This window comes from Diplotaxodon limnothrissa, linkage group LG8 (genome assembly GCF_057381915.1).
Source record: "Diplotaxodon limnothrissa isolate DT_005_m linkage group LG8, D_limnothrissa_male_GT1.1, whole genome shotgun sequence".
Classification (NCBI taxonomy): Eukaryota; Metazoa; Chordata; class Actinopteri; order Cichliformes; family Cichlidae; genus Diplotaxodon; species Diplotaxodon limnothrissa.
In genome coordinates this window covers 25336659-25349101 of record NC_140603.1, presented here as the reverse complement: position 1 = coordinate 25349101, position 12443 = coordinate 25336659, and positions in this window count along the sequence as shown.

Genomic DNA, 12443 nt, shown 5'->3' with positions numbered 1-12443 from the left:
TGCCCTGCTAATTCTGTTTTCCAATGGTCTCTTGCCAATAGCTTGAGCTACTGTTCGTTATACAGTTTCTTTCATGGTGGCCCAAGGATAAACTGGACATTACACTAGCCGACTAGCCCATTTGAGGTACAAAGTAGGCTGGGGGCTTGCCGGTTAGCATGCTAACCTCTATTGACTGCTATTTATTCCGCATATAATAAAGACGATTTCAGGTTGTTTTAATGTTTTAAGCTATTGTACCATTAATACAAACACTAGACCTGGATCCAGTTTTAACGGACTGTGGAAAACCTTTAATGATCCTGCATTTTAAATTGCTGATATATTCCTCTATTGTTACCATGCTGCTGTTTACCAGTTTTGGCTATACGGTTATAACTGACTGTGATGTTGCACAGCCTGAATTAATTTAGCTTTTTATAGTAAATATTATATTGGGTTGGAAACTAGAATGAGTGACATTGAGCAATAAAAATAGAAATAGCATACAGTAAATTTAGACACACATCCACACGTGTCAGTGGAATTAAGCAGGAGAAGAAGATAAAAAAGAGTGTGCTTACATCTAAAAAGGCTGCACTGTCTCAGTGGAATTCCCCACAGTCTACAAAACCGCAGTAGAGATCAAAAGTGACCTACTGAAAAATATACTTCACTCAGTTTTCACCGGGAATTTGCAGTCATTTATTTTATTAATTTTTCTTTTCTGTGCTGGATACTGAGCTTCAATCTCGATTTTACTCATAATGACATCTGATGGTTTATTAACTCTTTCAGAAAACAGAGAGTGGATTTCAATTGGATATAAGGTCTGCAAAATGCCAAATACAGTGCTGCATCTGAGGCCGCCGATGATCAAGGCTTTCCTCCCCTCACCTAGCGCCCCTCCTCCTCGTCCACTGCTTCCTCTGTCTGACAGATGTCAGACATGCTGCAACAGGCTCAGTCCCAGAGATGTTACAGTGAGAGGAAACTGAGGGATCAAGAGGTATATCACAGGTATGAAGGGAGATTAGCCCTTGGACAGAAGTCAGTGCTAGTTTACATGCAGGTAATGACCGTTTAAAAAAAAAAAAAAAAAAAAAAAAAGGTGGTTGGATTGGGCTCCTATGCTTTTCGGGATCGATTTTCTCATATTAGTCAGTTATCCTTTACCTATATTGACCTTAAAGCCACAATCAGATTTTTGGCTTTGGCTTATACTCTTTTTCATAACCAATACAGTGAAGTTGGATATTGACTCACTGGAAACTCTAGAATCACGACAAATGGAATGCAGAATTTTGCAAAAGTAATCAAAATACAGTGACTGAAGAGTAAGAGATTGGGATGGATAGCATTATGGATTTGTGTTTTCTACCGCACTCATTTATGAATGCAAGTTCATCTTTGTTCTATCATGTAACAAAGAACAGTATGCTATACAAGTTTAAACCCACCCTTCAGGTCACATTAATCCCCTGCTGGCTCTATAGATGTATCTCTATTGCCAGCAGACGCAGAAAGCAGCAAGCTGCCTCACGCACCTGTCTGTCTCAAGATTGCCAAGAGGGGGGTTATTTCTTTTTTTTTTCCCTCTTTTTTTGAATTAGGAAAGGTAAAGGCAGAGTAGAAGGCAGGTGGGTTCCACTGATTAAAGAGAATGAATAAAACAACTGTATGTAAGACAGATGTTTTGACTGGTGCTGATACACCTGTGAGAGCTGCCTCAGTACCAGCGATCAGTACTGCTAGTGTTTTTCTTATTTTTTTCATGGCATCTGGATTTTCTGATTGTATTTGATTTTTTACAGTCTTTTGCGGTCCATTCTGACTCCTCCTCAGAGTCGGCTGCAAAGCGCAGAAAGCTGCTTTTGCTTTGTTACCTTTTAAACACTTTATAGCCATTACCCCATGTTAGCTCTAGCATACCACTCAAGTCCATAAGTAATGCTGTTTTTATGTTAGGTTGTAGATTTATACATGATGCAGGCTTGCTGCCTATGCAGTAGTTGGTGCTGCTTTCTGTATCTGTATAATGTGATCCTAAAAAACAAATAAACAAAAGCACGTCATCTGAATTTTCTTTCGTGTCTGTAGCCTGTGTGTGAGTAAATGGTACCCAAATGAAAAAAATAAGGAATATATGAAACAAAACACATTTTACAACTTGTAAATCCTAAACATATGTTTATGAATTTGGCAGACTTTATACATGAATGCCAGGAGCTCTAGTTCACCAACTACTCACTGAGCAGTGGTGAAACCTGAAGAAGTTTTTTACAAACAGGTCATTCGCCTTGGAATACAAATCAATCCATTTTAAAGGGTGCAACTTTTATGTTTGGAGAAAACAGTTGCAATTTGTGATTAGCTGGTGAGTGTGAATGGGAGAAAAGCTGACATCGGACAAGAACATTTGCAGTTTGGTTTTTGGTGCAGCACTGTATGCATCTTTGGCTATAGACAGCTGGCAACCTTCAGCACCCACAGACTAACCAGTCGGGTGTAGACATTATTCCCTAGTTACCTAGTGGATTTTAAACTGAAATAAAAAATTTAGTGTATTGAAGACAAATGACTGACTTTAGAAGAGTTGAGTTTGTTGAGTGATTTCAGTTGAAAGCATTACTTGATTATAGGATTGACAGACCTGCAGAGATTTAGATAATTCTTTCAGCCATTGTGCAAAAAAGAGAAACATTTGCTGTTTAATTTTCTCAAAGTGCTGCTTTTCTATTTTAGATCATTGCAAATTGAATATCTTTGGGCTTTGTGTAATATGCAGTGACAGCAGATATAACAGACTACTCTAATACATCTTGACATTGTTGTGCCTGCCTCTTTTCCCGCTTAATGTCATGCTGCTCCTCTGTTTAACATGCCTGGCGTGTCTGGGGTGGGGGTATACATATGTCCTCCACATGGTTTTGCTTGTTGCGTTTCACCTCGCCCTTTGCATCATCGAGCTTCTGATTAAAAACACCACAGGGTAGATGTGGATTACATGAGAAAAATACATTAATTAATTAAAACAAAAGCCATTTTAAGTGGGACGTGCTAATTAAATGCCATAAGAAGTCTCGCATTAATTATGTAGTCTTGTCACATTCTCTAGCATATGATTGAGTGATGGTTCACGGGGACACATGATCTTTTTTGGTGAGATTTGCTGAGATTATAAGATGCAGAAAGTAAAGAAAAATAGGTTACCATCCAAAGCAATGAGGCTGTTTACCAGTCTACGGTACACGCCAGTGCAGCGCATCCCTCGTGTGTATTTGTTTGCATGAACACATCACTTGCAAGTGCCAGTTCCAATCCGTTGTGCACACTACATGATGAACTACGTGAGAGGGTGTTATCAAGCAGGAGACAGTGCTGTGTGTATGTGTATTTTGATTACTGCACCACCCCCCTGCTGAGACACTTAAATGTGGTCAGACACACGCCGACTGATGGCCATCAATAATGCACATGGAGGGAGGATCCAGCAACCCATGTTATCATCAGGGACTATTGGTCTGTCCCTGCTGGAAGCCTCCATCTCAACAGACGGATGGCTTCAATTTTCTATCTGATGAGGGAGAAAAGTAGGAAAAAAAAACTTTCATTGCCAGACTAGACTGGCTGAAGTCTATGAATGAGTATCATCATTCCATCTAATACATGATTATTAAAATTAGGGGGAAAATGGGTCCTTGTAATGGTTAAAGCATTTGCTGACAGATGAGGCAATACCTCAAAGTTTATCACTAGGGGTCCTAGCCCAGCTGTTAGCATGATAATGTATGGGAGAGAAGGATGCTGTGAAAGTGGGGAGGCGAAGAGACAAAGTCAGAAGTGTGGTGTTGATTTGTTTGTGTTTAGAGCAAAGAAAATCGAAAGCGATCAGGACATCACTTAAGCTTCAGTGGCTCTTATATCTAATGGTTATCATTCTGTCATCAGGAATTACTCAGTTTGTCAAGTGTCAAAGAAAATGGAAATAATATGAAAGGAGATTTTGGAAGTGGAAATCGTGGCTGATTTATATCTTATGAAATATATTTCTCTTCTTTGTCAAAGCCGACTGCAGTTGCAACGTTGGGTATGTGTGTGCATCAAAGAACAGAGGAAAAATGTGGGCATAGCTGTGTGGGCACATGCATGTGTGCACAATATCGTTTTCACATGTGGCTGCAATGGCATCACCACAACCTCTGCCTCAAGGAGAGCATTTCATCTTTGTTTAGGTGATGTCACATTCAGACTTCAATGGTGGTACTTCCACAAAAGCAAAGTGAATAGCTACCACTCTTTAGTCTGGAAGCCATTGGCTTTCCACTTCCTTCTGCCGGTCCATGACCAACAGCCCACTCACAGCCCTAATCAAGCCCTGATGAGTGGCCCAGCCTACCGCCCAGCATTTCTACATGGCAGAAGGGGCTGTTTGAGGTGGTTAGCTGGTGATGGAGGTGGTGGAAACTCCTTTGCCGCCATGCGTTCCCAATCCTGGCATGGAAATGGGCCCCATTTGAGGTTTTCCTTCGGAGACGTGCGGACAAAGCAGACGCAGTGCAAGCGTGTGTGGTAAGATGCCCAGTGAGAGAAGAATGGAGACGTATCACGAGCAATTTTTCCTGCATATATTCAACCTTTCCTTAATGGCTATTACAACAATTGCCTGCATCACCGTTTGAACGTCACTTACAGTTTTAGGGTCGCTACATTAGTGTAATAAATTTATTCATAGCTGTCTCTCAGCCCCGGGGGCTGGTGGGCATCCTCTTTAATAAGGCGCTGACATCTGTCTGCAGAGATTGCCCACTGAGCATCATCTCGCACAAATGGGGGTCAGAGACCCGGAGTGTGTGTGTCTGTGTGCCTGTCATTGTGTCTCCAAACAACACATATACTCGGGGTGTAATTTTTGGCTACATGCCATCAATGCACCAGGAACACGGAAATGAAATGAACACATTAGCTCAAGTCATTGAGCAGTCTCCCACCCATAAGCAGTCGTACCTGTGTGTAGCGCCTTGTTCACACATGTGCCCACTGATTCTTCCCATGGTACTGAATTCTAATACATTTTTTGCTCCATCACACACACGTTACTTGACATCAACAAGTAATTTGAAACATGCAATCACTTCATTACATGCTAGACTGTATTTCTTCTTTTTTCCATCCCCCATCTTTCCACTGCTTCTTCCTGCCATTATAATTGCATTGAAACTGCAAGCAGCATTTCTGAGCAGACACTTGTAGGCTATATGTGAAGTGCACAGATAAAAGGCAATTCTTCATCCCCCTATATCATTAGTTACCATTCTGATCAAACTGCAAGGGTCATGGATAGTTCGCCAGACTAAATTTACCTACTCCAGTTTTGAACCCATGTTCAAACGTTTCAGTTTTTTGTCCTCTAGGCAATAAGTTCTTCATGGTTGTTCAAAGACATACACGCAGACGCATATACACACAGAAACGGAATGAGGATTATGCGTTTGATTGTATCTTCATCACAGAGAATCAAATCATGTCATTGTGCATGTGTAAGTGCGACAGCTGATATGCAAAAGGAAACCAGCAAAAGTGTAACATCTTAAGGAGAAAAGAAACCGATACTGGTTAGCGGTAACGCTGCATTCAGAGTCAGAAATGTCTGCTAGCATTTGCTGTATTAATATTTAACTATTGCGGTGATGTTAAAGTTTGTTACAGTTTTATAACTTTGAAAGTTTCCATATGGAAAAGAAGCTGAAACAAAGCTCGCAGTCAGTGTTTATGTTTTATACATACTGCATGTCTCAAAGATTTATGTCTCATACTGTGATTTACACAGGAGTGTGGTTCCTTTCACATTTTTCTCTTGCAACATAATGTTTACTTGATTTATGTATAATTCTTATAATTATGCTGCATGAGAAAAATGTGAAAGGGCACACTTTCCTATGTAAATCATAGCAGAAATAAATGTCTTGTAAGACTTGTACATAAAACATAAACACTTAGTAGGAGAAGGAAATGGGGAGTTCTTACCCTCGTTTTTTTCACACGTGGTTCGCAAGCTCCTGTCTAGCTAAAGTAAAAAAAAAAAAAAAATGAGGCTGGAAGCATTTAACCTTTTTAAATAAATAAATAAAATTATTTTATTTTTTATTATAAAATAGGAAAAAAAGTTTGTGCTCTTTTCAAAAAGTTTTTTGAGACAATTTTCATGTGGAATAGCATAGAACATATTAAACCCCATCTTAAGGTCTTTAACACATAATTTTTTTGGTCAAAAATGACCTTATTACAAATGTATTTTGTATTCTCTTGGTTTCTATTGGATTTAATGATAACAGCCAATGAATCAGGCCAATAAATGTATTAAAGTCAATGTTATACACATTTATTGTGTGATGATGTGCTGACGTTCACACAGAGCATCAGAATAAGAAAGAGAGGGGATTTAAGTCACTTTGAATGTGGCACTGTTCTGTTTTGGTGATCCATCTCTAGGATTTGGTCTGACAAAAAGAAAACATCTAGTAAGTGGCAGTTCTCTGGGTAGAAATGCCCTTTTGATGTCAGAAGTCAGGAGAGAATTGCCAAAACTCTTCAGGTTTATAAAGTAACAGTAATTCACCTTGAAGCAGTTGGCTACAGCAGCAGAAGACCGTACCAGGTGCCTCTGCTGTCAGCTAAGAACAGGAAACTGAGGCTACAATTCACACAAGCGCAGCAAAATTACAGAAGACTGGAAAAATGTTGGAAAAATGCAAGGACTAAAATGGTTATGATGGTTGCTGAGTAGTCTAGTAAGGCTACTGCGAGGTATAATGTTAATTACAACATGCTAACTTAAGCATTTTTGTAATGTTAGCCACTGCAACCAATTTCAAATCTGGAGCATTGTTAATTTTAAAACGGCAGGATATATTTGCCTTATAGAAACCTTTCTGGCTGGCTGTTGATGTGGGGGATATTTTTTTTGGCACACTTTGAACCCCTTAAAAAAACCTGAATATTGTTGCAGACCATGGCCATCCCTTTATGATGACAGTGACAGTCACAACGCTCATCTTAAACTGGTTTCTTGAACATGAGAATGATTAATCTGCACTCAAATGGCCTCCACAGTTACCAGATCTCAATCCAACGTAGCATCTTTGGTATGTGGTGGAATGAGAGAGTCACGTCAGGGATGTGCAGTTGGCACTGCACATCCCTGCAGAATTAAGGCACTTCTGAAGGAAAAGGGGCACCAGCAAAGGGTATCTAAGAAAGCGACAGATGAGTTTGTATGCTATTTATGTTATCAGTATGTTCACAACCTGTTTGGCCTTTGCTTGCCTATCTCGTCTCTAATATGTATTTTAAATAGAGAATTCATTCAAATTCTAATAATGAAAAACAAAAACAATACATGAATGAGACCCAAAAATCTGCTCTATGGCTTTGCTGGAAAACACTTTGGCATATTTCCACCACTACTTTTTGATGCCTTCAGCATTACAGTTATAAGTGATGTTACGAAACCAGCAGCAAGAAGCATGAGCTTTTCCCAATGGAATGCAGGTCATGTGGTATAAATGCGGAGGTCCTAGTCACATTTTTAGTAGCCTGATAAAATTTTAATGTGCTTTTTGAAGATCTCAGAAATCATGTAAATAAGGAAAAAAAAATGGAATTACACAGTCTATATATACATGATATAAAAATGAAAGTGACAAGTGAGAGTCTGGGAGCAAACTTGGAAAGGACACAAGGGAGACCATGCTAACCTCAACGCTGCTAAAGTTCATGTGCTTTTTAATAAGTGCCAATAAAATCAAACAGTCAGACTGGTGATATAATGCCTTCCATTCAATTGTCCTTCAGCAAGGCTAAAAAGGTGAAGGGTAGATAAAGGGTGGGCGTGTTTTTTTTCTTCTTTCTTATTATGTTTTTATAGGTGTCACATGGTGCAATTGTAATGTGCATCAAAGAAACCCTGGAAACCCAACCAACGAGCAAATATATGTTGCCATGCATATTTTACAGCTGCTAGAGAGTGCATACGGCTTACAAGGGTGTAAGTGGTGAGAAGACACTGTAGAGGTGCCTTGTGCTTTTTTTTTTCTTCTTCTTTTCATCCAGAGTGTTGGCAAAAATCACTCTGGAAGAAAGTGAGGACATTAGTAAAAAGAGGAGGAATGGGAAATGGGGTTTAGAGGAGAGACTCTTCAGAACATTTTCCCTCCTTGGTACCATATTCTGTGTGAGTGTCAGTGTGAGTGGTGCTTTTCCACGCTGGTTACTGCACTCTTCAGGTTGACTTATCCCTCTTGAAGCATGTGAGATTGGGGAGGATGGGGGGTAGGCATCAGGTGGAGAGGAAGATAGAAGCAATTGATGCAGAGGTGGGTGGTAATTACAAACATTACTGTCATGGCAGGGTTATCTGTCCATCTTTTCTGCTCTTCTGTTATTTTTTTTTCTTGTTCATTCTGGCGAGTGTTACGAAGCAAAATTACACTGGCAGCCAATTAAAGGGCCCTTCCTGTCTCTCTGATAAGAGGGCTATTAATATTGCAGCAATAGTTGACACTTAACCGGCGATGAATGGCTGTTGATGAGCACAGAAAGTTTATCGACTCGTCCGTGGGCTCAAACTCTTTCTTAGTAAAAAGAGAGAATTAACTGATACCACAAGGGGCTAAGCTCCCGGCATCTTATCAGCTGATTACTCTAAAACCATCAAGTATATTTTCATTGGAAAAAGAGGAAAGAGTTGATTCTTCTGTGAAATATAAAAATAGCTCCGGGCGAACAGTGTAAAAGCTCAGTCATAAATTATAACAACCGTGTTGAGGTTTTTTTAATCTCATCTCTCGTTCAAATAGCTGGTTTGAGGCACTGTGTGTGTGACTATGTACTTTTGTGAAGGATTTTCCCTCCCTCCAGGAATGGACAGGATTTTTCAACACACTGCCTCCTTGAAGACTTCTTTTTTTCTCAAACACTTTTCCCTGGTTTGGTCTGTGCCAAAGAGGAAGGGTGTGTAGGAGAGTGTATAGCTCCACAAGAACTGGGTACATGCCAAATCCTACCGGCACAATAAAGAAAAGTAATATTGCTCATATTGTGTTTGACAGACATGGTGACTTTAAACATATTTTCTTTGATTTTGTAGACTTTATTTAAAATTCCCCTAGTATATAACTGTAATTAGGTGAAACACTTAATCGTAAAACTAAGTTTTGTTTGTTTGCTTACTGATGCATTTCAGGCACAAGTACCCACATAGCAAAATTGGTATGGCCCAGATCTGGCCCACACAATGGGCTTACACATGGCCCGCATACCGCAAAGACTATCGGCCCTTTGGTGGCCCGGATCTGGTTTGCCAGAGGTGGCCCACACATGGGCCAGCACAAGGCGAGTTGCAGACACACTGCTGGCCCTGTGCTGGCCCTGATGTCAGCCTAATGTGTACCTTAATCAAGCCATGTAATAACAACATGTGCCGGAACATGATAGCCTCCTGAGCTACAGCTACCCGCTGGCAAACATGAGTAAACCATCACTTGGTTTGGATAACGTGTACACTCACAAACCTGTCAAACCTGCATTTGAAACATTGGCTACCATAGCAGTATAGTATTCCAACATGGCATTTGGGTCTTCTAACTAAAATAGGAAAATAAATAGCATCATCATTGCCGGACCTGGCCCACATCTGGTTGACATACACTCTGCCATGACACCAGTCACTCAGAAGTGCCAGCTTGATGCCGATCCAGGGAAGACCTGTTTTCTATGAGCCTGGGCCACATACACCAAACCACAATTGGGCCAGATGTGGCATGCCATCATATAAATAGTGCCATCTATGCCAGGCATGGCCCATATCTGAATGACATACCACTTACCATGCCAGAAGTCAGCCAGCAATGCCGGCTTGATACCAGAACCGGGCCAGACCTGTCTGCTATGTGGGTAGTCTGTGGAAATTCTGGTGACCTTGGCACAAATCCTGAAAAGATGGACAGAACCGCTGTAATGTCAGTGTCATGTGGACTTCCGTTTTTGAGCATTTTTGCCATCACCATGCTGAATCCAGAAGATGACTTTATTTTGGAGCTAGAAGCGATTATAAGAGAGGGGGGTGCTTAGTCATCATGTATTGCTAGAGTGTACTTAGACAGCATGGCTGCCTTAAATAGTACTACTTAGCAAGTATCTCTTTCTAACATCAGTCTAAATGCCTAATAAAAAACTGTGACCACAGAATCCTTTGGCAGTCTATCCGTACAGTTAACAGCACCTCATGTTGCAATACTGGGTAAAAGTCTTGAGCACCCTGTCATATCTTCATATTTTTCTTCCAAAGAGCCAGACTTTCTTGTAATTTAAAAAAAACGCTCTTGAGCTTTTTCACTAATTTTCAGTCCAGTGATTGTACCTGACGGATGTTTTTTTTTTTTTTTTTTTTTGAACCCCTTAACACCAAGCTATAAATCATTCAACCATACAAACAAAGGCGCCTAACTCGAGGGATGAACCAGTGTTGTGACTACACAAAACAGGCAGTCTGTTGGGGAAAAACATATAATTTGTTCCCATTTCTTTAGTTGGATCTATACAAAATGACAATGGTAACACAGTCCAAGTGGCATAACATAGTGTTTTTTTTGTACAGACTTGACATATCTCAGACTGATGTGTATTGTGTCCTTAAAAATTAGGAAGAAGTGTCATGTCTAAAAAAACTTTTGTGGATAGGCAGTATCTGAAAGTCATGTGATTAAGAAAAGACCTGATACAGAACCCTTATCAGTCATGGATTGGCCTCCCCAGAGCATAGCCCTCAACTTTATTGGGTTTATCTTTACAGACAACAAAATGCAGACAACTTTCAAGGGAGAGGCTTTGGGATGTCCTTCAAGAAGTACTTATCGAAATTCCAAGAAAGCTTGCCTAAGAGTTCAAGAATAAAGGTGGTCAAACCAAATGATTGACTTTTAAGCTTGTTAGATTTGACCAAAAAAACAATACTTTTTCCTTTTATACTGTATTTTCATTTATTTTTGTAGATGCTTCAAAGTGTGGCTCAAGACGTTTGCACAACACTAAAGTACAAAGGCCACTCCACACAATCGCAGTTCAATAATTCCTAGTGCTGACACGTCCACCAGACTGTGCTGGCACTATAACTGTATAAGGCCTTATTATAATTATACCTCCTTATACAATTTAAACAGAATACTTGCAGCTTCAGCAATCAGCATTTCATCTCCATTTTAAGGGGAAGTATTATACAATATGAGGCCTACTTTTATTCATTCGTTACTGTCATTGTGTCTTTTGGTTATGATGACTTACTCAGCTGCTGGAGTGCAGGGAATGAAAATTCAGATAAGTCAAACGTAATCTAATACATACATGCATACATACATTTATCTGGCTTTGGCTAAATGCCTTATTCTGAGGTGAAGGCAAAATGTGAAACATTACAAAATACAAGCCTGTGTTATGTATGTGCTCTCCATCTTATCATAGTAATTTAAAAATCAAGTAGATAGACCTGCATAAATAAACTGAAACACAACATTTGGGTTGAGTTTGAGATGAAAAATATTCATGTTGGTGAGCAGTTTTTGCAGTTTGGATCATAATTTTGAAGCTCAGTTTAGTTTTTCTTAAGGTTAACTATCCAGGAATGAGATTTATTTCTAACCTGCCTGAGTGAGTGATTGTTGCCCCGCTGGTCCTGTTCTTAAGGATTTTGCTGGGTTCTTATGTCAGCCATAGATTGTGTATAAAGAATGGCCAGTCTCCAGGGTTGAAAAGTAAAGTCAGTGTGAAGGTCTTTTAACCTGCATTCTTTCTAGTGTCCAGCAAACCAATATATTATCCTTCAGTATATGTGCTAGTCTTAGTTTAACTTTTAATCCCTCAAACAATATTTTTTTTGTTGAAAGACACCACTGAACATCCTAATATGGTAACTCTGATGTATTTCATGCAAAAATTATGCTCCACTTCTACCGTGACTAAAGTAAAAGCTAAAATGCCTTCTCAAAACCTCCAAAAATAAACAGAAACTGTGACTCTAACCTGCTGCCTTGGAGAATAACACAGAATCGACCCTTTTTGAAGCGATAGAGAAGGAATACAGCTAAATATAAATGATTTCGGGACGCAATGCAGGACCCAGCTTGTTATGATAGAAGGTATTTAAAACCAAGAGTGTGATATTAAAAATTCCCTGTATCACATCAAGCTTTGTCAGTGTATGCTGGTGAACAGACAGGGCTGGTAATTTATGAGTCAGGCATGATAGGATTGTGTTTCAGTGTCGCTCACTGGCTTAAACATGACACCGACAGTTAGGATGTTGATTTCCACTGGGAATGTTGACACTGAAATATCCACTCAAGGTTCTAAGTCACTTTGTACTCGTGGGGCCCACGCCTCTCCTCAGCTGCTAGCGAGGTGAACAAATG